We start from the raw sequence: 5,776 nt of genomic DNA on the forward strand, positions 1-5,776 counted from the left end.
TAGGCAAAGTACTGATCGGTAGGACTGAAGGGGTAGTTAGTATCCAATTATGTTATGCAGTATTTGTTATGTATGGTAAGTGGTATGATGGGGGGAACTCATTATGCTTTGTGCATACAGTTTTCAGTTTTGGTTTTAGGTACCTCTTCATCGAAGGGGAAGGAGCCGACACGGTATCTGTAACATCGTTATTTTTCACCCAATTTTTTTTTATTTTTTTAAAAACATTTATTTATTAGAATATGTTGTAGAAGACTTATTAGGTTTATTTCAAAAAAGTCACCAAAGTTATTTTTCATGTCAAAACACACCCATCAAAACTTAAAGTTCACGAAAACATAATGATGAAACTTATCATGTCCAAATGGTATCATAACTAAAGATACTAACTAAGACAACCCAAAAGCTCCTATCCTCACCAAAGCATCATGTCAAGCTACCTGTCCCAACATACAAAGAAAGACAACAAGCAAAAAACAAGTGTTAGCATAAGAGAGTCAATACAGTACAATGTCAAGAGAACACACAAATCATAGACAGAATCACACAAAACATTCACACACAGTCAAAGACTCACTAGCAAGACATGCAACATCATACCACATAACAAACACAGGTTTAGCTCAATTTACTTTAGTTCTTCAGTTAGAGCTTGTTTTATTAGTTACTCTCCTCAACGTCGTTGTAACTAATTTAATCTTATCGATTCACCGATCAAATATTATTATATAATATTATGTTTTTCCACTTGACATTAATAATTACTCACTGCTCACCACTATAATTATTAAAGTATTACCTCTTAGTTAGGGTCTATTTATTCACTGCAAAACCCACAAACCAAGACCCCATTCGCTAATAACGTGACCGACACGACCCAATGCACTAAGTGAGGCGCAACTCTCACCCGTAATTCATTGCTCCCGGTGCGTTGTGTTACCTACTCCAACTGTGCACATACATGTACATACGTTGTCTTTCATGATTGGTACAAGCGGTGCCAATACCAACAGATACACCTCCCAAATCCCACGTGATGTTTGCGCTCGGCCCACTACTTGACCAACATCACTCCAGTCCGGGTATACCAAGGTGTACCAAGACCATTTCCCGAGTGGTTGTCTAGAAAAAACAGTCAGCATCATAGTTGACTTAAGCTCTTTTTCCTATAGGTATCTTGCGACCTACTAGGCCATCATAATATCCATATTGGGTATTTACCTATGTCTAGGTTTCTACCCTTCACCTCGCTAGCGTGTTCCCCTTTTCTAATTTAACAATGATTAATTAAATATGGAGTTACACTTTTACCCTTTCAAGTAATCATGTAAATATTATGAATTTTCTTTTATTAACATATTACCTCTGTAAGGGTTGTATTCATACAAACATGTAATTTCATGAAGTAATCACATTTTACATCACACACTACTTTCATACACACCATATCTATAAAGTTGATACAATACTAGCATGCTTGTCCTAAAACATTTTAAACAAATATTTTTAAACAATAATTAACATGCTCACATAATGTTCATACACTTCACTCAATCTAGCATGACCCTAGATCACATCTCACACCAAACAAAGAAGAGTCTAGCATGCAACACCCTAGGTATCATTACACATAAAACATTTCAACAAGAATGACATTACAATCAATCATCAAAAGTGCACATGCATCCTAGATAACTAGGTTCATCCCAATCCATCTAAGTTATGGGATACTCCTAACAATGTACTTTTAAAACCACAAGTTGACTCACCTTTGCCAAAGATGTGACCAACTGACAATTCAAAGCTTGTATTGGTTGAAATATCACCCTTGACCCTATTACATTTCAAATAACAAGGTTATTTTTGTTCTATAATGCCAAAGATGACAAATTTATAACCCAAACACATAAATCAACTAACAATTAATATTCTCAGTTTTGGACCCAAACAACCACCTGTTTAGAGCTATTTTAGCACACTTGAAACCCGTATATATTCCGTTTTTATTTCACATTCTAGAATTTGAGACCTTTATATTTTCAGAATGTACTTTTGAAGGTCCAAAGGGTTTTTATACAATTTTATATGATTTTTACAAAACTGCCTATCAATGCAGCTAAATTCTGACTAGCTGGTGAAAAAGGCGATTTTCGCCTAAGTTAGAAGCAACAACAAGTTTTGGAAAAATTTATGGAAAAACTTGACTCAAATTGGAAACTTTGAGAGTTCACAGATCATTGATTCGATTCCTGGTGATTTTTCTATAATTTTTCCAATACAGGGACAGATTGGTAATTTTTGCTGAATTTTCCAGCTTTGGGTTTCAAGGGCATTTTGACCACTTAACACATTAAGCCATCGCTAAAAACATACATAAGGGTAAAAATTAGACTCTTAACAGAAGTAACACGTCAAAATAATAACAATATCAATCCCACTCACAGCCAACTTATCAAGGTACCTAACATTAGGTGGAAAGCAAAGTAAGTTGCACAAATAGGAACTTGGATTTCTTCCACCACCAATACTCATAGGACTTTGAAAATTTATTTTGAGGCTTATTGGGTGACTCAAAACATGATTTAATCACATAAAAATATATACTTGATTCATGGTGGAAATTAATTGAAGTTTTAGAAATCAACAACAAAGATTAAGACTCCAAAACTTTGCTCAAAATATGAATTTGAACAATAAACTTATTGAAGGTATTCATAAGCAATTTTGACTGGAATTGATCCATCATAAACACCCAATAAAAGTGAAATTAAACCATAAGAACCTTCAAAAGTTTCTAGGAAGAAGGAGATGAGATTGTATTCACCAATTAAGAAGAGAATCAACAACAACAATCACCAATTGACACGGAATTTGACATGTAAACACACAAAGAGATTAAAAGATGATTTTATTTTCCAATCCTTGGCAAAATTCGCAGCCTCCTTATTCCCTATACACACGATCATTTTTTTCTTCCTTGCTACTTGCGACGCACACTCACCCTTTCATGAGAGGGTTCGGTTTCTTTTTTTTCTTTTTTTTCTTTTTTTGTTCTTGGATTGAGATCGATTGAAGTACACCATGAAGTAGTAGTTTCCGATCATTTTTTTAATACCCATAAAGACTCGTAAAGAAACGGATGAAGGCAACAAATGACAGGGGGTTACCAGGCTTTATTTGATTCCATCGGTTTGTATTTGGCTTTTAAAAACAAGTTACAACCTTAACACTCTATGTATACTCCTTTGTTCGTAATCAACCTTCTATTTTTGTTTGAATTATTTTTAACCCTGAATTATATTAAACATTTGTCTTACATAAAATTATTTATTTATTTACTTTTTTCTAAATATTAATTAATTCACTTAGATATTAATTAACATCATTTTTACTCATTTTCTTTTAACGTATTATCATAAAAACTAAAAATCATTTACAATAATTATTAATAGAGTAATGAAAGCTAACATCGTTTACAGTAGGATTTTTGGGTCGTTACAATTGTCCACATCTTAAGAAGATTCTATCCCGGAATCAGGATTCTGAACTAATAACTGTGGGTAACGAGCCCTCATGTCATCCTCCAGCTTCCATGTCATATCTCCACCATGCTTGTTCTTCCAAAGAATCTTAACAAGTTTCATCCTCTTCTTGCACAACTGATTGGTTTCACGCTCCAGTATAGCAACCGCTTCGATTCATCCACTATTAGCTCATCCAATGGCAGTACCTTGTTTTCCTCCACCAAACACTTCCTCAGGTAGCAAACATGGAATACATCGTGAACTCCCGCCAGCTCGGGTGGTAACTCTAACCTGTAGGCTTGGTCTCCGACTCGCTCCAACACCGCAAGTGGTCCGATGTAGCGTTGTCCCAACTTACCCCGCTTACCGAACCGAATAATACCCTTCAAAGGTGAGACTTTTAACATTACTTTCTCGCCCACCTTGAAAGTTTTCGGTCAATGCTTCCTGTCTGATTACTTATTCTGACGTTCACGAGCCACCCGCAACCTCTTACATGCTAAAATTATTTATTTATGAACTTTTTTCTAAATATTAACTAATTATCTTAGATATTAATTAGCATCATTTTTACTGATTTTATTTTAACATATTATCATAAAAACTAAAAATCATTTACAATAATTATTATTCGAGTAACGGAAGCTAACGTCGTTTAAGGTAGGATTTTTTGGTCGTTACAGTAGCAGCGTATCACACACACACACACACACAGGATTCCACATTATGTGATTCTTGGGATTGTACTATGATATTATTATGATTTTTATGATATGGAATTGAAACATGTGATTATGATTTTTTGGAATGATGTGAATCAATGATGGGTTCTTACAAACGTTTTCCAAATCGTTATATCAAAAAGAAATTTTTGGTCTTGAAAATTGGGATGTTACAATTTGGTATCAGAGCATTGGTTTGAGGGACTCAGACACACTTTCGGGTGTGTTTGAACTCAAATCGGGGGTTCGAAAGTTTTTTTTCATAAGAAAATAGTTTTCCAAAAGTTAAATTAAAGGGTTTTGAGAAAGAACAAGGTGTGTGGTGCGTGCAACCGGTCGAGCTCAAGTAAGTTTTCCCCAAGATATCCATACATTTTCTGTTATGTTATGATATGATTATGAGGACTGCATACTAGATTAGGGATAAGGATCTAGGAAGTATGCCTTTTATGTCTGATATATGTGTATGAAAACTGCATGCTAGATTAGGGCGATGGATCTAGGAAGATACCTGATATGCCTGTTGTATGTGCTTATTAAGTTGCATGATAGTACTGATTAGATAGTGATATGATAGTCTTGATAGGATATGCTTGGTTTGGGTTACTCAATGCCCGAATGCTGCTTGGTTGGTGCTAATAGGAGTTCTAGCTATCATTAGTTAACTAGTAAACGAATACATTACATTACATATTGTGAGGACTAAATAATTTCAGAAGGTTAGGTCTAGCCCTATTTCGCAGCTCTTGTTTGAGTCCGAACATTTTAGGGCAGGACCTCTCATTCGAAGAATTATTTGGCCTTAGTAATATGTTATGGTATACGGGAGCTAGTTAGGTAAAGATAGCAAGGACTTCTTACGCAGCTGATGGAGGAGAGTGGGTTGGAGAAGTTACCCTAGGGTAAGCCTAGGATGAGATTAGCATCGAGTGCAGTAGTAGTAGAATGGACTTGGTGAAGTCGAAGGAATCCTTGAGGAAAGTACAGATATATGTGGAAGGTAGTACGGTCCGGTACTACTGAAAGTAGAGGATCCGTACTTGAGTGAAGGAGGGCCAATGTAGAACCAATGAACTTGTAAAGTGTGTAGGGTCTCTCGAGATTATGTATGAGTATGATAATTGTATGTTTGTTTCAGAGTGGTGATGATTACGCGTCACGGAGCAGGAGGATCGGGATTAGGGTTGGGATCAAGATCAGGTTCGGGTTTAGGTTCTGAACCAGTTGATGAGAGACTGTCCGAGTTCATCACATTAGATGAGTGTGGGTTTAATCCAATACTCAAATCCTATTTCAGGAGTACTCGTGAGTATGGCATCAAATTTGTGCTATTGTCTAAACACTTAGACAATCTACACTCTGGTCCATGATATTCATACCTCATTACTTACTTCCAAAGTATGATTGACTGTGGATGTTTGAATAACCTATTTATTCGGGAAGTAAAACATGTAGAGTGAAACACAATAATAATCTAATCCAATATGGTCTCAGAACTTTTGAATATGAGTAAAACACTTCTTATTTAAT

General features: G+C 35.5%; 1 long non-coding RNA gene across 1 annotated transcript; it reads right to left on the reverse strand.

Annotated features, from left to right (window-relative positions):
- Positions 1 to 252: 252 nt before the first annotated feature.
- Positions 253 to 3,134, reverse strand: LOC145018846 (uncharacterized). The gene is made up of 3 exons (XR_013667205.1): positions 2,825 to 3,134; positions 1,770 to 1,834; positions 253 to 440 (listed from the first exon to the last, which is right to left on the reverse strand). It is a non-coding gene; the product is annotated as an uncharacterized LOC145018846 (long non-coding RNA).
- Positions 3,135 to 5,776: the final 2,642 nt, after the last annotated feature.

The sequence above is a fragment of the Lactuca saligna genome, chromosome 9 (assembly GCF_052625555.1).
Source record: "Lactuca saligna cultivar CGN05327 chromosome 9, ASM5262555v1, whole genome shotgun sequence".
Taxonomy (NCBI): Eukaryota; Viridiplantae; Streptophyta; class Magnoliopsida; order Asterales; family Asteraceae; genus Lactuca; species Lactuca saligna.